The 27,720-nt window shown below is 38.7% G+C and overlaps 1 protein-coding gene across 2 annotated transcripts in view; it reads right to left on the bottom strand.

The window, feature by feature from the left end:
- Window positions 1-27,720, bottom strand: part of MYO16 (myosin XVI) — a 385,805-nt gene that overhangs the window by 326,053 nt on the left and 32,032 nt on the right. The gene's annotated exons all lie outside the window — the stretch shown is intronic.

The following is a 27,720-nucleotide window of genomic DNA, read 5'->3' as shown; positions in this document are numbered from 1 at the left end:
TGCATTTGCTGATCTTTCCAAGGAGCATGACAGTTGTTTTTCTTTAAGTCTGACAGGAGAACCTGCGGCACATGCTTTTTTATCTTGCTGCTGCCCAGAAAACGTACAAAACAAAACAAAAACAAAACAAAACCCAACCAAACAAAAAAAAATCCAAGGGGAGCATGTTACAGTTAAAGATGTGTTGAGGTGCTGCAGATATTTTAGAACACATTCAAACAAACCACTGAAAAAAATACTAAATATATATATATATATACACACATATATACATATATACATATATACATATTAGTATAGAACAATAAGGCACATCTGCCCAATTTTGAAGCAATTTATTAACTAGTTTATGAAACTTCACATTCAAATTTTTTCTGTCCACATTGTCAAGAAAGTGATTCTTGATCCTGGTAAGATTTGTATGTGGTTTAAAGGACAGCAAGCAATGTTTTCAAGGGCATAAAAAAGTCAAGACAGAAACAAGACTTGTGTTTATATAAAAAAGAGTAACAAAAAGAAGCACCCAAAATCCTGATACCTCATTACAAAGATTAAGAAGTAAGTAAGAATGGATTTTAAATATAGCTGCCGCAACAAATTATAATTAAAATATCTTAACGTTAATCTCTCTGGCACAGCAAAGACTAAAGAATCAAATACTTGTTCACTAAAACAATCATTTTCTTTGTCAAATATTAATCACTGATGTAATCTTCCTGAAGTTTGCTAAAAAAATGTTGCCAATCACCTTTTTGTTTTAATGTCAAATGTCGGGTATTTTCCCACCCCTCATCAAACAACAAAATCCATTTTCAACATCCATTCCAGCAAACTATCCCAGCACTACTAAGCATCATAAATAGTTTGCTTTTGGGCTAGAAATCACCTCTATAAAGACTATTTCATAAAAGAAAACTACCAGTCTCTGGCATCCTCATATTTCTTTGGGCAAAGATCAAAGTTGCTAGACTACTATACCACCTTGAAAATTTCATTAGCATTCATGAAAATAAACAAATAAACAAACAAGTCTAGGAATTTCCTGAAATCTGTGTCTTGGAGGCTGCTTATACAAGTAGAGGTCTGACCTCTAACTTCAAGCAGAAGTAGTTTCAAGACTTAAAAAGAAAAGAAAAAAAAGGAGTGGGATTAACATCATAAATACAGAGAAAATGGGAAAAAGTAGAAGTAAAAATGAGGAAAAGTAAGGGTTAGCTTTTATATGAAAACTTAAGGCAGAATAAGAAAGAGGCCATACCTCAGTCTTACCATGACGGGCCAGTATTCTGATGTCAGACAGACTTAAGTCTGTACAGACAGCATAAGACCCAGCTTTTATCTTCTGCTTAATTTTCAAATAGATCGAAAGGGATTTTTTTTGAACTGGCACTTCCCTATGGAGAACTGTAGCTGATGGTCATGCAGCAGCCCATGGTAGGAATAGGACAAAAAGAAATTGGGTAGGAATTTGAACACAATGCCAATTCATTGAAACTGGAAAATTTTGTGGAAACTTCTATATTTAAGTGAAGCTCTTTTTGGAAAGGTTTTCAGGTCTCAAAATAGAATTTCTGGTCAAAATAAAACAAAACTCCAGAACAGACAACAGCATGGTGACCAATATATGACTTGGCTGCAAGAGGAGCAGGTCCTATCAAAAGCCTGCCAGTTTTCCTGCCAGCTTGGCTGGTGACCCAAAAGGGAACAAAGCTTGCAGTGTCTCTAGGCAGTCCTGCCACCTGGACTGCCTCCACATCATGAATCCTGAGGTCTCTAGGGATGGCAATTCCAGGAAAGTCCGGCCACAGAGGCGTCTTGCAGGTCCCTGTCTCAAGAAGCTCCCTGTGCTGGAGGTCCCGGCACCTAAGACTGCCTGACTCCTGCCAGAGATGACAGTGAGCAAGTGGCCTGGGAGAATCAGGAGAAAAGGGCTGAGCCAAGAACATTAGTCCTAGGCTTGCAGCTTCCTACAGAAATTGAACAAATGTTTTTATTCCTAAATAATTTTACCCCTTCTGTGGAGTGTTTGGGCTTTTTTGTTTGGTTGGGTTTTGTTTGTTGTTTGGATTTTTGTTTGGTTATTTTTGTTTGTTTTTTTTTTGTGTTTGTTTGTTTGTTTGTTTTGTTTAGTTTGGGTTTTTTGGTTTTGTTTGGTTTTGGTTTTGTTTGTTTGTTTTGGTGGTTTTTTGTTGGTGGTTTTTGCTTGTTTGTTTGTTTTATAAGGCCTGGATTCTTTAGAAGAATTTCCTGCAAAATATAAATTCCAATAGATTTGCTGAATCAAATCTAATACAATGTACATATTATACCAGGCGTCTGTATCATATCTCTTCCAGTATCACTGTGAAAAACATGGGGGACCCTGACACACAGACAGGGAAATTGTATTTGCATGGATAATTCTTCTGCTCCTCATGCAATGTAACAACAGGAAATTATGCCAAGATCAGTACACAAATACAATTTAGAAAACTGTTTGGCAATCAAGTGTTTATTTTTCACTACAGTTCACTACAGCCAACCATTTCTCCCATTTAGGGTACAAGCATTAAGTCAAAGGCTCTTTTCCTGGGATGGATGCAGAATGGAGAGGATTCTGCAGCAGCAGCATTGTTTGAGTTTCTTTTTTTACAAGCTAGGCGTAGGTTTTCCTAAAGCATTCCAAGCCAAACTTTTTACCTTTCTTGTTTATTCAGGAAATTAAAAGCTGCAGTAGTCACTTTGTGCTCTTACAAATTCTCTCCAGCCTGCTTATTTTTCCTACTCTTCCTTACTTCCTAAACAGGATTATGAGGGTGTGAAAGCCTGCAGCATTCTCTTGTAGAATATAAAAGTCTGCTCAAATGGGAAGATGGCATGCTTATTTTCTGATTTATATCACTTTCAGACTCAAGTGAAATCACACATTCAAATGAAAATCACTGCAAAATCTGAGATAGGGTTTAACTGAAACTTGGGACTGTGCACATGTCGGTTTTGCAAGCTGCCTGAAGCCTTTTTTTCCCCAACGTATCCCATCAGGTGCTTAAGACTTTTTGCACATCCATTAAGTTTTTTTTTGTTTTTTTTTTTGCCTGGTAATGATTTCCCCACACCCGTGAGCCTCCAAAAGTATGTTGTAACTTATAAAAAGATCTTATTGCTTTCAGTGAAAGAATAGTCATGGAAGACAAAAAGAAAGTGGCAGAAGAATGAGGAAAATACAATTCAGCACTACAGAAGCTGGTTATTATTAAACATTGTTAATTATAACCAGTTTAAATGGGACCTCAAAAGATGATCAAAGCCTCAGTCTACCAGGGACTGTAAGCACTGAAAAAGGTCTTTGCCCTGGGATGCTGTAGGTCTAAGTGTTGAAATACAGATGGCGGGACAAATATCATCATGAAGTCAAAAGAAAAATGAATCAGTGAAACAAAACTCAACACAGTAAGTTTAAACCACAGCAGACCAGCTGCTTACAGTTGTTAATATGTCCAAATCAAATCAACTTTGGGTCTCTGCCTGTTTCTAAAATTTAACCTGCACTTTCCACATTCTTCAGTGAGGAGACAATGCAGCACCAAGCGTTAACTACCACACAGACATGAGGGTTTATTTAGCATGTGGGATCCTCTGAGGTAACATGGTCATTCCCCTTCAATAGCTCATTTTCATTGCCAGGACCTGCTGCCAACCTGCCAAAAGCCGGCTGTTTCATCCATGCCACAGAGTCAGTTTCCAAACAGCTGTCACGGCAAACAGAGTTCGAAGCGGGTTTGAAGCTGCCAGCGAGTTAACTACTCAAGTATTTTTAAAATGTGGGAGGGGTGATTTTAAACTATGCATAATGTAGACACACACACACTTGTGTTTGCACTGGAATTATCGTCCTTCTCAGATGCTTGAAGGAACGTTAGGTCATCAGCTATATCGAGTCATGTAATTTGCTTTGCTGATTTTAATTCTCATGCAGTGGTATATCTTCCTTGTCAGATGCCTCGCTAGCTATTTTCCATTCTGTATTTTGGTAAATTGCAATGCAATTCTCAATCTACATTAATTCTATACCACAGCTAATGACAAATGAGTTAATCGTGATGAAATCTTTACAACAGTTCCTTTGGGTTACCTACTTAAGTTGCTGTCAGTATTACACAGTCATTACATTCAAATTAAAGGATCATTATGGCATATATTGAATATTTAGCTTCACAGCAGGTAAGTTCTGTTCAACACATCTAGGATGCTGAGAAACAGTCTCCTCTGGTCCCCTTCTCCAAAATATTACCAGCAGGAAAAAACCCATTGGGATTGCGTTATGAAAATATTCCTAGTATGACCTGCTTCATATTTACTTCTAGAGTGCTCTTGAGAGTACTCTGTATTTCACAGCAGAGCCCAGTAATAATAAGATCACTTAGTACCCAGTGATCATACTGCTCTTACTGTGCCACTCTTACAAATCCCTAAATCCCTGGTGCAAAAGACATTCTAGCCTGTACAGTTACAACCTCAAAATAAAAGACTGCAAGTTGTTTCTTTTCACTGTCATCACCATCATCCTTTTCCTGACACACGAGATAACTGGATGATGCAGGAAACAGCAGGTCAGTTCATTCTTCTACCAAGCGTCCTGTGCAAGCTGCTATAAACCAGAGGTCCACTGAAAACTTTCCCTGACACATGCTAAGTAATCTCCTTAAGCCAAATTCCTAGAAGGCAGTTTACATATATAGGTGCCTACCCTCAAGGGCACCTGGGGAACACTCTTTAAAGAAGCACAGAAATAAATGCTAAAATCCTCAGTTCTTGGGGAAAAGTCCTCCAGTTATCTCAACCATCAGGGGACCGTGGTATATAACTGTAAGCTTAAGTTCATTTCACTATATACTTCTAACTTTAGTTGCTCTAGATTTGTACAAATAAAAAGGTGAATTAGCTGTACTGGTTTTATTCCTTAATAGTGTGTAAATGCCAAGAGTTGGCTTCCTGTTCAGGTGAACCAAGCAGAAAACATAACAGTGGTACAACCCAATGGAGGGAAGAATTGGGTTCATACCAATACCTAACCAGCTCTGAATTTGATGGCAGAAATACTCAGATGCATGTAAAAGTATCTTCAGATCTGTCAAGGCTCATATTTTTCATGAGACTCAGCCAAATGCTTTCTGCATGACTATGTATGGATGCAAGAAAATTGCTCAGGGGGCTTTAGCTGCCTTGGCACCTGACCACCCCTCCCAGACACAAACCTCACACAACTCAAGTTCTTCAAGCCCCAGCTCCAAAAGACAGTGCCCAGCACCCCTGGAGCACCAGGGCACCCCTGATCCGCCTCCCTTCCTTGCCTGGTGCTGCACCATCACCCACACAGAGAAAGCAGCCCCTGGGGACTGATTGGCACTCCTAAGGGTCTGAAAGGTTATTCTGGAAATGAAGTAGGAAAAATCTTACAGTGTTTCAAAGTCCAGGAATATCTTTTAGCCTTACTAAATTTTCCTGCATCATGGACACCAGTGAAGGGCAATGAGTGGAAATGGTGTGGGAAAAAAAATAAAAATCAATGCTTTGTTTTTCTCTTACTTTGGGATACTCCTCAAATTAACAAAATTCTCTCCTGACAAGATCAAACATGAAATGGAACGCCATACTGAATTAACAGCTTATAACGCAAGTGTTACAGCAGTACTTGGTGAGGAAGTAAACACATCAGCTAAGCAACCGAGGTGAGAAACTTCTTCTTAAATACAGTTTCAGCAGCAAGGTATGACTCTAATTAGAATGGAGCTATTTGAGAATAGCAAGCTTCAATAGTTCCCCCTTCTCTAAAAAATGCTTGTGCACCTTTTTTTTTTTTTAAAAAAAGAAGACAATGTTGAAGCACTGGTATGAGCCTACTATGTATGAACTTCTCAGCACCGAAAGAAATATTGGACCACAAGTGACCTGCTTTCTGTGTTCTGGGTGAGTAGGTTTAAACAGAACACAAATATTCCCATTGGGAACAACTTCCTTGGCTTGGCTTGAAAGAGTTTAGTGCCTGGATCTTGTTTAAAAAAATACGATGGGCTAAAGTTAGAGACTACTCAAAAGAAAAGCGAATTCAAAACAAAATAAAACAAAGAAACCCAGCATGACCCATGGGCTGCCCCAGTGACAGTTTCACAACAGTCAACAATCACACCGTGGCACATTTTTAACACTCTTCATTAACAAAAATATACTCTTTTCTGTGTAGTTGTGCCAAAAGAAGATGAGAAAGGAGCTTTGGCTTTGAAAACACTGCTATGGGTTCTAAACCAACCCGTAGCAGAAAGAACACTGCTAACACAATTATACCTGCATTAGAAGACTATTTTTAAAATAAACCACATTGAGTCAGGAGATAACCTGACTCTTCTAAGGTAACTGAAATTCATACAAACTCACTGTGTTGTTTTGTTGGTTTGGTTTGGTTTTGTTTTTGAGAAGTGCCATCACAGAAAGATAAACAATAGAACAGGTAAGAGAGTCTTGATTTAGAGATAAAAAAAAAAAATCCTTTCCCTCATTAAAAATACTTCTGCAGAAACAATCTTACTCCAAAGCTCTCCTGATTATATAGCTGTAAAAACCACATGTACTACATCATTGATTCACAGTTTTACAAATACCAAGAATTTTCTTTTATGAGCTTAAAAATCTGGTTACATACAAATAAAATAATCTAGATGTAACTTTATTAAATAACAATAACTGAGTGAAAAGCATAAGCCAAAGTAACAAAACAAGCTTTTTAGCTTGCTATCTAGAAGAGTAAAAGGGAGCAAAGTGTTTGCCAAAGATATGACAAGCAGCTGTTTTCTTTGCTATTTTTCTAGAAGTATTATTGAGACAGAAAGCAAACACAAAACCTTAAAATATGCCAAACCACATCCATGCAAGATAACTTTGCATTGTGTAGCACTTTTAAGACAGAATTCTAGCATAAGGTTGTCAAAATAATAGCTCCAAAGGGCCCATTTACATTTTTCTAGCAGCTAATGAATTGCCATGGAAAATGGCAGCAGGCAAGCTTATGGGAAGTATCTTTAAATCTATTTTTCCCCTTCCTAAAGTATAAGCCCAAGAGCTACACTTAGGAGTGAAACATTCCCTGTTGGCTCCAAAGAAAGACTGAAAGAATCCTAGTGTATCTTTGAGGAAAAAAAAAAAATCATTAAAGTTATCTTTATTCGTCATTTACAAAGGGAAAATTAAAGGAAGAAGTAAGGTACTGCCCAGCTGGAAGAAAAAATAAATGTATCAAATGGCAGGAAATTACACATTGACAGTTTTAATCTGCATTTTATAATAACTACTACTACTACTAAAAGAAAACTGTATGCGACAGGAAAGAGGATTTACCATCATTTTTATGTGGCAATAGTTACTCTGAGACAGCAAGCCTGACAGAACTTAACTTCACGCAGTGCCTGGACTACAGCTGACCTGCACTAAAAAGACTGTACAATACAATAACATATTCTAATTAGCTCTAATGAAAGCCTCTTTAAAGGCACAGCTCTTCATAGCCCTCCTCTGACCTCTGGGCAAACAGAAGAGAATGCATACACTTGCAATAAATTAATTACAAGACAAATTGTTTACTTTATATACAAATAGTATATAACAGCTTTGTCTTAATTGGGAAAATAAAGATTGAGCTTGTATAATTGGAAAATGGGGTATAAAAATAGACTGCTTTTTGGATGGCGACATGTGGTCTTGGTTTCAAGTTTACTTAGTCCCAGACATTTTGATAAACCAATCGCAAAACAGTAATGGCGAAACCAAGGTATCATTAAACCAATGAAGCATATTGATTAAATGTTTAGCTAGCCAAAAGAACATGGGGCACATGAATGCTGGTGATAAAGAAACACTTATGTAAAGTTGATGACCTGGGATACAGCCCGACCTGATTAGCAGGGAAACAGCCTAGCACTTTGATAGGGTCCCTAAAGAGAAAGTGGGAGGGAGCAATTTAAAAATCGTCCTTCTGAGAGTTTCCACTTTGATTTAACACTACACCATGTAACTCACCCCTTGTCCCCCACATTGGTTTCTAATGTGCAATCATCCAGAACTCCCAAAAAAAACTTTTTCGAAGTGTCTTACTATCTGTGCCTCTCTACCACAGTTAACACGGCCTACTTCTTTCTTAATCATATGTGACAGAGAAGATTCACATATTAAGAAATTATTAAATCATAAAGAAAAATAGACTATGTCCTTACTATGGAAGAGGATAGGACCTGAGTGTACAACAACCCTTCCCCTGAGGAACAAACTCAAGTATATTGCCTACAAGGGAATGACAGCATATTCTGGCGAGGTCACTAACCAAAACAATTAAGAGAGCAGGACTGTAGAATGCTACAACACAAGATTATTCAGTCAAGCATAATATCAACAGCTTGACAAGCCATGCCTCCTTCAACCTCTGTTCCCTTCCACCCAAGTTTTCATCACTGCCAAAGCGTTTGTGCAGAGAGCTGCATCCAAAAGCATTTATTAGGAGAACTCAGGTGAGACAAAGGTAGAGGGTACTGACAGAACAAGATATATTAGCGGCATCTCACTTTTGTTTCAGCCCCAGTTTTGTAATTATGGATAGCATGACTTTGATTATCTGGTGCCAATTTCTGGGATTCCAAGCCACAGCTGGCTTTTATTTTTCCCTTGTCTGCTTTTCACAAAAAAACTTCAAGTTTCTAGGGACTGTAGCATCAGTTTCTACTGGGACAGGCATCTTTCTCTTCAGCTGTCAAAAAAGATGTAATCAGCTGAGAATTTGTGCTTCACTGCTTCCATTCTGTTATTTAACAGTGATAAATAAGGACCAACATTTGACTCCACAGTCTGAGTAAGACCCTCATTATTGTCATGCTGTTTTCCACCAAACAGTTCTACTGCAAAGAATAGGAATCCAAAGTGACATGAGTACACCTGAGCTTCCAAACTGCTACATGTCTCATCCGGAGCCATATTTCAGTGAGCAGAGATTTAAGCAGTTGATGTATTAAATACAACATACAGTTTCCTCTCCGCTGACAATTTATAAAAAAACTACTTTGCTTCCAGGCTGTTATTTGTCTTACACCCAACAAGCATGTATTTCTGGGGGTCGGACCATACGCTTAAATCTTGCAGCAAAAGCGTTATCTCAAGGCTAGCATAAAAAGAAGAAAATGTGTACATTTTTGCACTCCTATACATTAGTATGCTTCCTTTAAGATCAGCCACTCTGGACATTGTCTTAGGAATTGCCATCTTGATGCTTTTAAGTGAAGTCCTATTTGTTTGAGAGATCTTTAAACTAAATTCAGGATTGAGAGTGTATTTTCCATGGTGCTTGCTTATTCCTGAAATGTCATCTAAAGGTCTAACTATTAATTGCAATTCCTGTTTTGCCTGAAACTAAATTGGGCATCTTTGCTTTATTCATCAGGATTCATTTCCAGAAGTCTGCTTTGGCCAGTTACAGACTACCAGCAATGTATAGCATAAGCATACGCATAGCAGAGTGAGTTCCAACTAGCTGATAAACTCCTCAGTCTCTTCAATTCCTTCAGTCTGCTACAAACTTCCTCCATGACTTCAGACAAGTCATTCCACTGTACCTCAGTCATCTTCCACGAAATTGAAATAATTATACAAGCCTTTTATGTATGAGTTATGCATACAGGGGAAGCTCAGAGGTAGATAATGCTGCAGAGATTATTTTGATAATGTTTCTGAGAAAGTTCTATCTTCAGTGGATAATTTTCATCAAAAATTTGCATTTTGAACAACCCACGCAAGACAAAGTGTGCCCTAAAGAATGAGAAGCATCATCATCATCACCTACACTCTCATAACTGTCCTTGCTTCTTTTGAGGATACAGAAGTATGTCACTGTCACCATATTGACCCACTTAAGCCACCTATCTAGCTCCAGCTAGAAAAAGGAATAGCAGGGCAAGCATTCATTCTATCCTTGTTACTCACCTAATCTCCAGCTATTTTCATAACATTTCCTGAGCCTCATGTCGCTCTATTTAGTAGCACCTAACACATTCCCTTTCAGAGCACACGATCAGTCTCCCTTTGAACTTGTGTAAGACGAAGATGGAAAGGGCATACTCCTCTTAACTCCTCCTCCTCCAAAAGGGATACCAAATGCATTGTGCTAGCATGTCCTACCTCAGCAGACTTTTGAACTCTTCCACTTCATCGCCAACATTTTTAAGCTCCTGCCTGTAATGTTGTAGATCAAAATAAGGCCAGCCACAAGCATCCAGTACCAGGCCCAAAACCCCAAAATCTCCCAAATAAGACAGTAACACCATAGTTAAAACCATGGTCAGTGGTTAGAAACACACTAGTACTGCTAAGAAAGAAAACTTGGCATAATATTAAAGCACAACGAACAAGCAGCAGAAAACATACCCACAGCATTAAACACTGGGGACTAAAACATAGAAATTACAGATTGCTCGTGATGTAGATCGCAGTATTATTTATGATCTCTGTCTCACACCATTCTTTAAATGCTCTTCCCAACACTGCTTGCTGCTTGCCGCTGCATTTATAAGTTTCTTAAAGGTCAAATTGTACCAGAAAACTCTTGTGTTGTTAATAGAAGGCTGTGCATGTGTTAAATGTTTCACATAAGCCTCTGATGTACCAGAAGGAGGGTACCAATTAAGAGGAATCCTCCACATGAGTTTCTGCTGATAATGCTGCTTTTATGATATATATTTAAATTTAATTAACCTAAGGCAAATAATGTCTACTGGATACCACAGGATCTGGATCCAGGAGTGCTTGTATGGTTAACTTTTCAACCTTTTTCAAAAATCTTTGGGCAGTATAGCGCACATTTATCAAAAATCATCAAGCTTTGTTTTAGTTTTTTTGTTTAAGTTCTTATTGAAATTCAAGCAGTTGAGAGAAAGGCCTATCCATGGAATATTGCCTTTTATGTATTTTCAGTCTGATCCATGGGCTCTCTTTCTAGTTTGAGAATGACTTACAAATATGCTCTCTGAGCCACCGTATTGCATCTTGAGCTCTTCCTTGGAACCCAGATTCAAAAAAAACATGTAAGCCTGATTGATATTTCAAGAATTAAGTAGTTTAATGGAAGTATAAAGAAAAATAAATAATTTTATTCAGTCAAACAGAATTCAGAATCAGAACCTAGGAAGAGGGAAAAAAAAAAGTCTTAACAGGTATAACAATGCAAACCGAAAAAAAAATAATAAAGCTGCCCAATTAAGAATTTTTATACACATCAGCTAAGGCGAAGAATCTCAGAGATCTGAAATCAGTAAAACCATCTCCTAGGACAGCTGTAATACAATGTGAAGCAGTTATGGATGATGAGCTCATGAGTTAAATGCAGTGAAAAAAATTCTCTGATCAAAAAAATATTGTAGTTTTGCAGATACAGAAAAGCCTCTAGACCAAAAGTGAATTTGAAACTAGTAATCATCTAAATTAATAAGAGCAGGAGACACAGAAATTAAATGAAGGAACAGCAGAAATATACAGAGTTTATAACACAAGATTGCATGTAATGATAATAGGAAGAAATGAACAAAAAATGGTTGGGGCTGGAATTTATTTTTGATTTACAGTACAAGTTAAAAAAAAAGGGGGGGAGGCAAAACAAAAAACCCTGAATGTCTTCTCCTGGTATATCCCTAATGCAGGATCTTATTTGAGTTGCCGATGAGTTGCTTTATATCTGTCTGGCCTTACCAAGACACAGCTCTCCACTACTACAGTGTCATATGATAACACCTCATCATTGTAGTGCAACATTGAGAGAAGTATATTGGACAGGGAAATAAGATACATGATACCTGTATCACCTTGTCCAATTTCTTTCAGGTAACAGGCTTTATAATCATTTCAAATTACATCTTCAAACTACTTTTTGCTCCCAGTATTCCAGTTTGGCGGCCACTTCAACATGCCTCCATGAATATTTACTTTTATGATTAGAAACAGAACAACTCAGAAATCCTCTAGCAAAACAAGAGTCACACTGAAAGCAGCCATCAGCTGAATCTAATCTTATTTAACAAACCACTTTGGATTTAGCTTTCAAAAAACTGAAGGGAAATGTTGCCTGACTTCCCAGCAGGTGGCTGGAAGCCTGGAGTACCAACATCCCCAAAGTTCGAAGAGCTAACCATGAGCAGGGATGCAGGACATCCCCAGTGTGTAACTTCCACCAGAGACAGAGATCATGAAGCTTTCATTATCTTGAGTGCAGGTGTCCAGAGGCCTGACAGCTCTGGAAGCCCTGTACATGAGGAGAAACCTGTTCTGGCTGCATAGCCTGAGCCACTTGAGGCTCCATTCACCAGGTGAACAAGTTTCACTTGTGGTGGTGCAATTCTCAGGATAGACTTAAATGCTGCAACAGAACAGGCCTGCCAAAAAGGTTAATACTGAAAGGGAAATATCCTGCTTTGCCTCATTTACCCCTGCTTTTCACACTCCCTGTTCCCTATCCCAATAACATAACAATGCCTCTTGGACTAGCTCAGGTGATTCCCAGTCTCTCACTAAAGTGATCTAACACATTAACCCCATATCACAGAAAACTGTTGTGTTTTTTGTTTTGAGGGTAGGGGGCTAGGACCAGTCAGCTGACTGCCAGTTTGGTGAGTTGAACTGACTTAGTAAGCAACCTCCTACAGCCGGCTTCATTTTCCCACAGAACTGTTTTCCTAAAGGACCCATATACTTTCTGATATATGTTCTGAGTGGAGAGTCTCTCTTCAGGGATCCACCAGGCTCCTCGGCTCAGAAGTGGGGTACAGAGCAGCGCCTCTCCAGGGATGCTCTTATCTTTAGCTCTGTGAAAAAAAGACTGCAACCATGCAGAATCTCAGTAAGGTAAGTGTTCTCAAAATAAACCGGACCTTTACACAACTGCATTTCTAAATTGGATGTGGAATGACAAAAATGTATATTTATTTTGCATGGCCTGTCTAGAACACAATCAGTTTTTGCAAAATTGGTCTTTTTTCACTGACTGACAATACTGGCTTTTGATCAACTCAATCTGGAAATCTCTAATTTCAAGCCCTTGTATGTTAATAGATAACTCATATCTATTTGTTTTCATGTCAGCTCTATTCTTGAGTTTGAAGACCTCTTCTGCTTTCTGCATTGGATATACAAGGTAAGCAGCAGCAGGGTGGGCTGCTGGGGTGGCATCATGGTCTGTTTTGCCCATGATGATAACTGGAAAGTGAAGTCCCTGTCCTCATCTGGACCCACGAGATTTTTTTCTCATTTTCTCTGGATTTAGCTTTCTGTTCTGTTGAAGAAGGTGAGAGAGCAGCTAGGTGGGCATCCAGCAACCAGACAATGTCAACCCACCACACTTTCTTTGAGTTCCCAGAAATCTATTTTTGCAAAGTGAAGGAGATATTAAAGAAGCGTAATGCCAAGGAAGACCCACAGCATGACTGAAATAATTCTTTCTTTCCCCTTCCCAGCAGAACTTTACCAATTTCAGGAATCTTTTGATTAAAAAATAGTAACCTTATCATGGAAAGTAGATATTTCACAGTTTTAGTAGTAGAAGTAGTAGCAGAAGTACTACTACATCTACTAACAATAATAAATTTCTAATAAAAAAAAGAAGTGTTGACTGAAAGTTATTAATCAGAACCAGTAAAACAATGACAATAGTTTTTAACTAACTAAACTGTCCTAGCTACTCTCTTATAACATAAATATAATATTCTTTTGCAGAATCCACAAGGTGGCCACACGTGCTTGGGAAACCCAGTTGGTAACTCATACATTTAAAAAAATCTAATGTATGAGGAACCTAACATGTATTTACACCTAATGCAATACTCTCATTCATTTTGAGATGGACCCACATGACACTATCGAATCCAAGACTACTAAATGTTCCCATAAGTCTAGATCTGGCCAGACTCAGACATCCAAATAGATTCAAAAGCCATAACTCACTTTGGCCTCTAGAGCAATCGTGTCCAGCTTCTGCCATCCACTGACTGAGAACCTCAAAGACCTTGTTGGGGAGACCACATGGACATAATCACAGGACTGATGTTTCACTTACACCTGTTTATGCTCTCGTACCCAGGTCATTATTTTATACTAATACTTCAACTTAATATTCTGTACTTACATTTAAGTCACTCTGTTAATATTGTCGTTTTTACACTCCATAAATCCAGAATGTCTACACCTTGAATATCCTACGCAGTTCAAATCACTCCAACCAAACAAATATAGCATAACTACAGAAAATCAAGATACATGTAGTCCAAGCACAACACAACTTCAATACTGAGATAGAATAAAATAGGGTAAGATGCTTATTTAGAGAAAGACAGTGAATATGGAAAGGCTAGTAAATAGGACAATATTTTTTATTGTTTATCATAATATTAAAAAAAGCAGTGCCCTTAAGTATCAGGCAGGAAGTCTACAATTAAACTGTGGGTTTTTTCATGGCACATCAATACATTTTGGACCTCTTTGACACATGATTTTGTACATTTTAAAAGTAAATCAGATTAAAAAAAATATGTCTGTGAGGGTTTAAAGAAATATGAATATGAATATGAAGAATGTTTAGGTACCCAGGTACTCTGACCTGGACTGACCCCTGGAAAAGAAAAATAGTCACTGTACAAATGTCCTGGTTTTATATTCCCTTCTGAAGTATCTGCTTCATACTATTACTGGAAATAGGAGCAGTGGGTAGCAGGTCTTAAGCTGTATTCCAGATGTCAGTATGTATTTTCAAATGTCCTGATAGAAATTAAAGTATCTTCAAAACTGGTGCTTTCTTTTCACAAAGCTTACATGGATGTGTAAAATGAGTAAGCAGAGCAAAAAGCTAGAAAACATACGGTGTCTCTGAAAAAATTAAACAATATTGAAGTATCCATCTATCCAATCTAAACTAATAACCTTCTGATTCCAAAATAACTTGATATAATAACATTTCTATCAAAAAGATGTAATGATTTGCAATTTAAGTGCCGTGCTGAGTGCCTCCTTTAAAAACATATGTGTATCACGTTTTTCAGAAGAGAAGGATTTTTCTAGGGTGAGGTACTCAGGATCCTTTGAGTCATGTTGATAATTTTTTGAAGTAAATCTTTGTCACATTTAATCATGTCTCTCCAAATATCAGTTATTTCCACAAGAGAGAAACTAGAAATTCAGATGATCAAAATAAAACGTAAAAGAAAAAAAATAAACAATAAGAGAAATCTAATTTAAGAAATTTCTGTGTTGATGCAACTGAAGAAAGTTCAGAGGTGTAAAACAAAGAGAAAAAGACAAGTCAGAGTACTTGACCTATGTGGAACTTTATACTGTAATTCTACGAATTCAAAGTTCCCACTTGATTAAGAAATTAGATTCATCTATTTATGGCAAGGCTAATGCTATGCTAAATTACAGTGGGAGAATCTGACCACCTTGAAAGCACCGAAAGCTATGATCAGCAAACTTCATATCAACCTCTGAAAGTGCAGGAAAAGACCTAAAACAAACAACAAAAACAAATCACAAACTCTTCACTGTCTGTCCCCCCTAACAGTGCTGCAGTAGCACAATGTTTCTAATTTAAAGTCACTAAGTTGATAAGAGATAACCAATCAACACACAGATTTTGAAAAATTCCTTTTCTTCTGAGCCAACAGTTTACACTAAATATGTTTACAGCTCCTCCTTCAGAAAAATAGACACTAGATAAAGGGAGGATATATCTTTGCCTATAATTAATATTTACAAGGGGGTATTGACTTCTTTTAAGATTTTGTTTTGCACAAAACTGAGCTAATAAAGATATAAAATCCATTTCTAACACAAAGCAAGTATTCTACCAAAGTTTATATGAAATCACACAGCTCAGCTACCAGCTCTAGGGTAAGGTAGTTAGGACTTCCACTACTTGCCTAACACCACATATGTACACAGCTGTCTAAGAGGATTTAGCCATTCTTTATTACCTTTACAGTGTCAGATGGTTGGAAAACAGCATTGGATAGTCTCTGTGTTATGACAATCTGCAGATAGAAAAGCTGGGATTTGCTTTGCTGGACTGTACGGGTATTCTGCCCCAAATTTAAGGGGATGCTGCTTTCCCAGATCTTCATCATTATACAGTCTGACAGCCTAACTGCAGAGGCTGCTACTCCTCATCCATGGCTGGAGAATTGAGGCTGCTTTATAAAGATTTTCCAAAAAAGTCACAAAACTGGCTATCTTGACAGACCTTAGCCAACAACTGGCTACGTGCCTTTTTGCTGGCGTTTTGGCAGTGACCACTGTTTAGTGTATCTGGGAAAGTGACATCCCAAACTCTATGAACGGCAGGATCACATGTAGCCATTTTCCTCCTCTATGGGATAAAATACATGTCCGGGACACGCAAGTGAACAGACTTTATGCAGGTGAAAGGCAAAAAGACAAATGATGGCACAGAGCTTCAGTGAAGCACAGGGACAGCAGGCATGTGAGGCTGGGAGCAAGATTAGTTGCCCATTGCCATCTGCTTTAGTGCGTGGGAGCACACACGCAGGAGATGCCACCGGCTGTGCGCACCGGGGAAGGGCAGATTGACACCTGGAGCTGGGAGCTGACAGTCTTCCAGCGCTTCCTTTGGCAATCAGCTTGACCCCAACCTTGGAAAACGTGTTTCATAGTAAAGTTCATTTAGCATGAAGGGGTAAGTTGGGAGAAAAATGCAGCCATAAGCCGCAAGTCAGTCTCGATCAACGCCTTTTCCCCACAACCTTGCAAACATTGATCTTCCCCTTTCAAGCTTCCACACATGTTGCCATAGGATCTCCTCCTTCTCCCAGCTGAGATACGTGCATAGCAATGATATCTGAATGTAACTGGAAGCAGACTCTGGTGAAAACTACTCATGCTAATACTGGAATTAGTCTTATTTTTCCCCTCAGTTACCATTATTCAGTCTTTACCAAAAACAGCAGCTTACTAGTTTTATGCATGTCTCCTTTTCCCAGTTTCCTGCCAGAACTGCAGTCACAGGCCACTGCAATGACCTAACTACACCCTGTTGTTTGGCGTGGCAACTCCCATGTCCAAAGTAGCCTTTTCTTAAGTGACAATTTGGTTTAGTTCTCAGCTCACTCTTCACATGAGCATTGCATGCTGTCATTTCTGTTCTTACACAATTCATGCTTTTCCTCTTGTTCTTTCTTTTATCTTAAGAAAGTTAAACAAAAAAACAACACAGAGAAAGAAGAATGATTTTAAAAACATTCTTTTCAAATCAGGAATGAGGATTCTATTTGTTGACAGTAACCATGTAATGATTTTTCAGTGAATAAAATACACGGGAAAGAAAACAGTCATACACAAATCTCCATCAAAACAAGCAAAGAGACCTTTACATGCCATTAGTCTTTCTGTAATAAGATAGCAATAAAGTGAATAATATCAGCATCAAAATTAGCTCTGTTTGTACATGGTTTAAAACAGGTAGATAAAGTTATAATCTCACTGTTCGGTGGATACTAGAGATTTTATTTTTTTACTATATATGCAACCCAGGTGGATGTTTAATATCTTGAAACAGATCCCAAAAGAGTAAGCAAAATTAAATTGTGAGGGATAGAATTACAGTTCTATGTCCCATAAGTAATATTGGTATTTATTTAGGTTTTTTAAAATATATTTATTGTCTTTCATAGAAACTCAGAAGTAAAAACCAGATCTCAATAGACTCAAATGATCACATTGGGAAAATATGCAGATATTGCATATAACTATAATGTCATAATTGAACTTATGCTGTGTGTGCAAGAAGAATATAGAAAGGGGGCAGTAATAAGGAAATTGCCTCAGTGATACAAAGAAAGCAACAGCAGTCTCAACAGTCTGTTTAAGTGGATGAAGAGAAGGTAAGAGTTGCTTTCGACTATATTCCACGTTTTATGCTGTATGGGAGCTCGCAAACATGGATTGAAAAAGATGATCCCTAGTCTATGATGGCTCTCAGATCCCTGGGTACTTTATATCACACTGTGAGTTCTGTCTCACATAAAGAGCAGCTTTGTTGACACCAGATTGCAAATTTGTTGAACAAAGTCGTGTTATACAGTAGAAATACACAGCTATCATCTTCATCCTAAAGGCTCAAATAGTCTCTTGGATGGCTTGAGTCCAAACCAAGAAGCAACCTTAGTATGAATATCCTAAGATACTTGCAAAAGTCTCTGTGAAACAGAGATGGTAGGTGCTGGTCTGAGACATTTGTAACAGCTTATTTTAATGAAGGAATATACTTCAACCATTCATACTTGGTCACATACCTGGAGATATGTCTTCCACATGAAGAAATACAACATGAATGCAAATACTGCAAAACCCCTTCTTCTCCTTCCACCCATAACACCTGTGTACTTAGTTTTTAAAAGTTGTCCTCCATTTATCCAATGACTTTTACCAATGAGTAGATGTTCACCAGTAGCACTGATTCAACCAAGCAAATTAGTGTCATATCACACAGGGCAAAGAATCCTTGTTTAGTTTTTGTGTTCCTGATGCTAAAGTCCATGCTGTCAGCTGATCACTAAAAAACATCTAGGCGACAACTGACATTTAAATAGCTCCAGAGCTGATGGACTTTGCAGAAGCCCATTCTATGTTCCCTTCCAGGACAGGATATTCATCATTAACTACAAATTTGTTTAGATCCTGATACTCTTACAGAAACAAGAAAAAACAGACATCCCATGATCAGTGGTGTGAATTGCTATACCACAATTCACTGTAAGAAGTAGCAGCTTCCAGTACTTAGATGAAGTAAACCCCACACCCCTAACAAACAAGTAAAAGAATATCAAAACCCCGCAAACAATAAATGTATACCTTATAAGCAGTTTTAGAGTATTGAAAAGCCTAGCATATTCTGGCATGAACACATGACCAAAATTATAAAATGAAGTACTATAACCTGATGCTCATTACCTAGTTAACTGTATATGCAAGGTTTTACCATTTCACATTGACTTCCACTGCATTTTACTTTCCATTTAGAAAGCCTACAAACACAAAGTTATTTTGGCTGATGGTGTCTTTTTATACTACACCAATTCAATCACTTCAGATTACCTGCCCACTTAACTTCTAGGTGATAAATACATTTTTCTTTGTCTAACTTGCTCCCTGGGAATGGAAGGTTTGATATTATGATGTAGTTATAGAGGCTACAACCTTTGAATCTAAGGTGAGTTTCTCTTCGAATACAGCATATTTCTGAGGAAAAGGACAACATTTCACTACAAAAGGCAGTGAGCATTTTGGCCAAGAGTGATATCAGTTGCTCATTATTTGGTTTAGTGAATCAGTAAGGAGTGTGAGTCAAACTGAAAGGTTTTAGGTTGAGATTCCCTTAGGATGCCCAGAATATCAAACACTCATGATGCCTGTAAAAGCTTCCATAATGCCTCTAACAAATGTTAGCCCTCTGCAGTAGCATTTAAGTTTGAAGTCTTTTCATCTGTTTAAAGCAAATCACCTCCTAATTTCAATGTCACGCAGTTCCAGTACTACAGGATATGGTGAATGACAGCTCTGCCCCTATGATTTTAAAGCTTCACTCATCTTTTCCACTAGTTTTCTCCTCAAAATGAGTAATCCCTGCCATGCTAGTCCTCAAGGATAGCTGCTTCCTCTCCATCATTTAATGGCCCCTCTCTGCTCCTCTACTACCCTTCCTGTGGTGTGGAAACCTGACCTGAACGCACTGTCAAGATTCAAACACATCAAAGTTGTACATCACAGCAAAATACAGAGTAAATATTCTCTGTCTTGTTCTCAATACCCTGCCTGATGATGCCCAACATTTTAACAGCTTTTTTGGCTGGTGCTTCTACGCACTAAGCTGAGAAAATCAGGGAATTGTTGATGTGACTCCGAGACCTTTGATAGTGCAGCCCTGTCAAAACTCATGTTAGACTCTCCCAGTGCGACATGCATGAGACAGTTCTTGTTTGTAATCGTCTGTAAGTGCGACTGCAGATCCCTTGCCAGATAAATGAATTCAAACGGAAACGTGATACCTGATGCATTAACATTGTTAAGGAAGGTAGCTGCACTGCCACCTGCCCTTGTGTCCTGCCTAGAACTAGCCAGATACACCATACAAGTATTGCAGGAAGACAAAACAAAGTACTTCAGAACCGGCAGCATCAGTCAGGCAGGTTTTGATGATGCAAGCTTAAGAGTCTATGATAGACCTTTTGTTAACTGGCATTAGCTTCCTGCTGATCTACTGAGCACAGCTCATATTTTAAGAAATCACATAGTATATAATTTACTAATTTTAAAGTTATAATACTCTCTCAAATGTCAATATTGTAATTTTTTTTTAATGTTTTATTTATAAAACGAAATGAACACAACTAAACCAGTTACATTGGAAAGTTCTGTCTTTGGATTGGTTATCAAGCTGACTGATTATTCACTTTGAATTATTCTAAAATGCCAACTGCATGCTATTTTCCCTTCTTCCCATGCTATTTAATGTCACCTCCTTGCTTACTGTTAATCTGTCTTCTTCATTAGAAACAGAATCCCAAGAAAGCTTAATTCCTTTCACTACAGTAAAAAAAATTATTTTGAAAAGTTACTGTTTATAGCTTGATGAAAACTTTTGACAATGCAATCACTTTAAGAGAAAACTGAACCTGTCTAAAACATCAGATTCAAGATATTTATATAGCATGTATTACCAAAGCATACAATCATTTAACTTCTTCCAGAATGGTGGAATTTATAGTATGGCAAGCCAGGCTGTCGTTTCAGCAATTACCACAGGATTAGCTACCCCCTACCTGAGGCTCATCAAAAAGTACTACTAGGTTGGAAAAGCCATCCAGCAGCTGAGCTGAATTAAGAAAGCTGGACTGTGTAAGAAGGTTAAGATGCTAAGATGCATTGGCTAGAGGAAGAAAGCTGACAACGAGGAGCAGGAGTGAATTCTGAGTTGAAAAGAACAGAACAGAACCCTCTAGGTAGTACAGATGGGTCTTCAACAGGAGAACCAAGGTTGGGAGAAAGCATTGACCGGTTTTACACAGCCATGTGAAAGAAAGTTGAAGCCCTGAGAAAAAGATTCTGGGCATGATGCCATGCCTTCTTGAGCTCAGAGGGCAAGCTGCCAGTCTATACTCGTATGTCGCAACAGATTTCTCCTGACAGCATCTCTGTGAGAGTGGAGTATTAACTCTCTCACTTTAAGAAGACACAACCTTACTATCCTCAGGGTTTCGATAAAGGCTGTAAGGAAATACGACTAAGATCTTATATTTTATTTAGTTTTGAGTAAATGTTCCTATTTGAACTAGGTCTCCCAGGATGTAAAATCTGGAGGGGTTCACAGGGAGCTTTTTTTGCAGTAGAGGGAGGATGGAAGAAGTCTCCTGAGTGTTTTGCCAGTTTTTAAAGACAAAACCTGGCATTGCTTTTGAATTGCCTACTTGGGGGTGGAGAAAAAAAATTATTTTTTCTACATTATTTCAGCTTCAGAACTAGAGTGCCCATCTTCTTTATCTATAAATAGCTATGCTTTGATTTTACACAATATCTACACGCAGTCTGTGCAGAAGTAAATAAACTCTCCACCCTAACAGAAGGACAAGTGACAATGAAAAAATGCACATATATAAAGAATGCTTTACAGAATAAAACATTATTCTTCACCTTCAACAACAACAACAACAACAAAAGTATCTCACAAAGTAACTTTATCCCTCTCATACTTCCAGATCAACATAAATCGCTGATGAATAACCTCAGTAGGTACTTGATCTCTGCAGCTGCCCTGCTATGGTATTGCCACTTTCTCAGAGAGACATTCCCCCTCAGATGCACTGATCAACTTACATAGTAGCTGAATCAGCTGTCCCAATTTCTGAATTACACTCTGAATATTTTTCACAACAGAAGTAACTTTTTTGCTTTATGCATAACCAAAACAACCAGGACTAGGGCTCACAGAGTTACGGAATAGCTTGGATTGGAAGGGGCCTTTAGAGATCATCTAGAGTAGGGGTGTCAAACTCATTTCCAGCAGGGCCCACGTCAGCCTCGTGGTTGCCTTTGAAGGGGCAAATGTAATTTTAGGACTGTATAGATGTAAGTGCTCCTACATTTATACTGAGGGCTTCAGAGCTGGATGCAGGACTCCAGGTGGGATCTCATCAGAGCAGAGCAGAGGGGCAAAATCACCTCCCTCGACCTGCTGGCCACTATCCTTTTGATGCAGCCCAGAATACGGTTGGCTTTTTGGGCTGCAAGTGCACATTGCCAGCTCATGTCCAAAGTGGTGGGAAGAATATATATGATGTGGAAAAGTTTATGCAGTTTTATAAAACAACAGCAACAATAAATTCCATGAATACTCTTCTATGCAAAGATTGTGGGTATTGAAATCCTATTTAGGTACACAAGGAATGGGCTACATTGCCCAGCTGCATCTGACAGAATTCCAACGTACTCAGAATGAATTTAAATTCTCAAAATAACCATCACTTTTTGTCCCAGCAATCAAGTGCATTGGTCAACAAACATCTATGGACATTTCAGTTAACTTAAAGTTATTATTATTGCAACTCATTATTATATAGACAGAAAGCAGCCAGAAGTTCATTTGCTAGGGGGAAATAACCCTAGCAACCCAGATTAATACCAGAAAGAAAACTACCTCATCTAATTAAAAAGAACTACCAACTTAGCAGTACATGCCTCTAAGAAGTATATAACTATTCTGTGGTGACAACTTCTTACCAATGACCTACACTTCAGGCGATGCCTGTTCTATTTAACATGATATATTTCAGCTGACACAGCTACATTCACAGCCTGTAGAGTCTAATGTTTCTAAATATTAAGGTCCATATATGACATCCTGAATCTTCTAGGAAAAACTTTGTTCATATACAAACACTGAATTTGCATGGAAGTCTTCAAGTCCTATATGATTTTTTACTAGGGAGATTAAGCCAAACAATTATGTGGAATGTGGCAGGGTTTTAAGAGCAAGGGCAATACCTCATAGCACTTTAAGAACAAGTGAAGTCTGCTATAGTTAACAGAAACGATAAAGGGAAGATGCAATCAGCATGTAATTAAAGCAGTTGAAGTTCATACAGGATTAGAGTTAAGAGTCCTGATTTGGCAAAAGCATGTCCTGCAATTTTTCTAATGCCAAGTAATCCAGGTCACACGGTCCTCACCATTCACAGAGAACACAGAATCCCCTAAAGGTCAGCTCACTGAATAGTCAGGAAGGCGGCAAAAACAGGTAAAACACTGCCCTGCTGAAACACTCTCCAAGACCTTTCCACCTAGATCTGGGTGCACTCTTGGAAAGGTGTTGTAGCATCTATTCTCACCAGCCTTGAAAGGAAACTGTCACTTTCTCACAAATAACCAGACACTAAATGTTTATGTAGAAGTGGTAGACAATTAAAAACTTGGCTTCACTGCTAGCTATAAGCATTGCAAATGTGTGAGAAGATACCCCTAAAGGATATAAAATTTGGTTTAGTGCTTTTGATTTTTTAAATGAAACAAGCAAGTTTATTGCAGCACTGAACATGGGAACCAATTTATTTATCTTCTGCATTTTGATCTATTGGAGTCCAGCCCCCTTCAAGTTTGCAGTACACAAAGTTCCCTACCATAGAAAAAAAAAGAAAAAAAAAAAAAATCAGGTGATTTAAAGTTAATCAGTAAATACCAAAAATACTGGTACTGAAAAGTCAGAAAATAGGTGCCCTCAAGCTATTACTGATGCAGCTCAGTGCATAAAGTACCAGCAGATGAGTTGACAGTCTTCAAGCCACCTGATTCTTAAAAATCAAGGCCAGAAAGTAGGAGCAAAAAACTTCCGTGGTCCTCTGGTCTCAACAGATACAGAACCAGGACTGCAGGATGCATCATGGGCTGCAGAAAAAGTCACCAAGTAGTGTTGCAACTGTGATTCAGTCACAAGATCAGTGATTCTGTGCTTGGATTCTTTTTAAACTTCCAGGGAGGAGGCAAACTCATTGCTATATCTGCACTCTCATTTCCACCACCTAACCTATCATATGAGCTGCTCTACTGCTTTATTAGTTTTACAGCAGTACAGTACAAAAGGATAACAATTTAGCAGGAACATCCAACTAACAGGGTTAAGTGGCAGGTATTGGCACAAAAGCTTACAGAATACAGTTACATCAATTAATTAAATCAACTGCTAATGTAATCCTTCAAGAAACAGACATTAACTGCAGGCAATACAGCTTGTCTGAAAAGCTTATGAAAATACAGCCTTAACCAAACAGATGCATAGAAGAATGACGGAGGAAAGTAGCTGTCTCAAAGAGTACTGAAGCTGGACCATAGAAACCACTGGCAGTTGTGCAGGAAAGAGTGGTGGCTGGCACCTTGGGCTGCAATAAGGGGTTTACCAAATGAATGGCTACATGTTCCTGAAACCTTGAGAGAAGTTGCCAAGCCAACTTTTATGCTCAAGGAGGACCAGATGTTCCAAAAGGTCTGGGAAGAGACTATCACCAACCCCAAAGAAGCTACTAAGGGTATTAGTGACCAGAGACTCTTCCAGAATTGCTCAGTCGATACCAGAAATAAACATTCCCCAGGTACAGCCAAAAAGTTTCTCAGCATTCCCTAGACTCCCCCTGATCTCTGCTCTGTGCTCCTTGCCCACACCAGACAGCTCTGGCAAGATCATGAGTGACTGGCAAGCTTCAAGAAAAAGCATGATGGAGACTGGGGGCAGGTACAGCTCTCATGCATGGTCCCAACGGGGTGCCTCATCTTGCACTTAGGACACTGAAAATTGCCTTCACCTGAATATCTTCTTTAATCTCAAAGAGTTTCTCTTGAAACTTTCTACCAGCAAAAAGTTAGCTGAGATGCTCAAATAAGATAATTTGTATTAAATATTCCTAAAGAATATTCTAAGAAAGCAAGAAGTGAAACCAAAGAACAAGGATGCTGTTATAAACCTAGAAGTCAACTGGCTGAAATCAAAGGCTAAGATGGTGCTCTTTTCATGAAAAAAATCTCATGGTCAGACTCTATTTTTCCCTCCCTTCTCTATACAGCAAAAAATAAAACCCACTGAAAATTCACAGGCCGCATGGATATAATGATTGAATGAATGAATATCAGAAACAACGACTCGTACATCAGTAAGGACTTTTAGAGAAGGTGATGTTGCCTTCTGACACTGAACAAAGTGTTTTTCTTCTTACACATAGCTACACATCCAGTGAGGTTATAACCCTTTGAAAATATTTCAGCTAATACAGCTATATTATTCAGAGAAATTTGTGCTTGACAGCACTCTGCTGGCACCAAACATGCTCGCACCCTCTAACACCCCTGGGCTGAGGTAATCCATGGGTGCTGGGAGGGAGCTGGGCTCTCCCAGGTGCTCCCAGTACTCCTTGTTGGCACACAGGTTGTGTGGAGTAAGATGAGAGCAATGTCAAATGCAGAGGTGGGATAACAGAAGAGACCAGGATGAGACGACATCAGTGCTGAGATCTGTGTAAAAGAAAGTAAATGGACATTTACCCAAAATGCCAAAATTCCATCCTACTGAATCTTGCAAAGTGTACAGATCAGAATTTTCCGGACTGTGTATGTCGTTAGATACTCCCACCTCCAGGAGTTTTATTGGAAGGACTGGCATGAAGTTACATAGTGCAGGGCATCACACACCAGAAAGCAGACCAGAGAAAGGAAAATTTCCAGTGTTGTTTGGTGTCTAGCCCCACTGATCACCTGGAGTGAATGCCTGCATGCAATTCTCCTAACCTGCATCCTTTTGTTTCTGTTTGTTTCTGTGTATTTCTGAGCATCATGCTGCAAGGCTGAGAGCTGTCAGCAAGGGGACACTAATGCTGCTGATGAAGTATATGGCACACATCATTTTAGGCAACACTTATGATGATACAAGACTGGATACACACTTCTGCCAAAATGGACCCTTGTCACCGACTTCTTCAGAGGGCAGGAAGAGGAGTTACCACTAGTTTGACTTGTTTTTCCACTCATAGATGGGGATAGAAAGCCATCATAGCTTGCCCACTCAGGGCAGCTCACCTAAGTAATTTCATTTTACGGGAGATAAAAGCTGAAATAAACAGCTAAAGGTGAAATCAAATACATTGTAGAGAAAAGAAACCCACTTGATCTGGGGCATAGCTTCTGCCCTTCTGAAGATAGACTTCTTCCTTCCCTGCTGCAAAAGCTTGTTTCTTATCCATGTCTGTCTTACTAAGAACCTGGGCTTTAAAAATTGCTTCTGAGGATTTTGGAAGTGAACCACTGTCTACAGTGGCACAGAGGCTGTGCAGTTTTGCACACAGTGAGACCTACCCTGCTAATAGACCCTCAGAAGCTTCCAAACCGACACCTCTTGGAACAGATCTTCCTTTGCTTTCAAACTAGCACTTTGCACATCAAGAGTGAGAAAAATCAAAGGAGATGGTGGAAAACTGAGCTTTTTGGAAAGCACCTTCCCTCCAAGAGAACATTTCCACTATTTCAGTTGCATGCTTGATTTCATCCAGGCCAGCCTCGCGACCAGGGCAGCTCAAGGAGGTCACACCAGTGGGCTGGGCCCCCCACACAGAGGGCAGAAGTTTCAGCGGAGACAGCTTTGCCTCTGCAAAGCCCGTGCTGGGTGCCAGTGTGTGGCCAGTCTCGAACACTGTGTACAACTAAAATGGTCACTGACAAATGAAGAAAGACAATTCATGCATATTTGGTGTACAACACAAACTAGCTCCTGGCCTATATTATTTCTTTTTGCATCTGTTTAACCTTGTTCTATCTAGGTTTGCTCAATTAATTTGAGGATTCTGTTCACATCTGAAAACAAAACAAATGAACAATCTCTTGAGAGATGCAGCTGCTTGCCATCACATGAACTGAGTTTAGTACCATTATTTAGTCAGAGCTTAACACTTGCAGGGAAATATGCAGGAAAATGTGTAACTGAAGGACTTCAAGATGTTATTGTGTCACAGAAGAGCTTTATTCCCATCTTTAAAACTCCAAATCACAAAAGCTTCAGTGTTCAGCCAACACTTGCTCTGTGTTTGTCTTCGCCTTATCATTCCAACCCAGTGTAAAAAGCATCGGTCAGCAAGTTCTTTGCCAGTTATTTGGCAGATGTTGTTCTCTAAACTCTAAGCCAAAAGGGTAAACACAAACAAATATTGGTTTTTGTTCTGCAAATAAATTGAGCTATTCAGTTCTGATTTGAACTAAAGAAACCAAAGCAGTAGCACAATGGCTTTCATGTGACACAGTAGTACTTTAGAGAAAACACATTCTTCATTTTATTGACTGCACATAAGACCACTTTGGCATCTTAAAAATAAAATAAAATAAAATTTAACTTAATGCTGTTTCATTTGGAATTGTTATCATAAATATTTTTCTCCATGAACAAATAAAAAGTATTTGGTCATAAAAATACACTCACGGAGGGAGAGGGAGATGGAAATGGAAAAGAAAAGCACATGTAACACGTCAGACTTTTCTCCAGCTATAAACCACAAGTTTATACCAAATTATTAGCAAATGAACTACAAGCACTGAGCCTCACAGAAGCACGCTTCCTGCCCAAATCTAGCAGTCAGCCTAAAA

Source organism: Columba livia, chromosome 1 (assembly GCF_036013475.1).
Source record: "Columba livia isolate bColLiv1 breed racing homer chromosome 1, bColLiv1.pat.W.v2, whole genome shotgun sequence".
NCBI classification, from domain to species: domain Eukaryota; kingdom Metazoa; phylum Chordata; class Aves; order Columbiformes; family Columbidae; genus Columba; species Columba livia.
The sequence above is the reverse complement of the archived record's forward strand: the minus strand, read 5'-3'. Positions and strand labels throughout refer to the sequence as shown.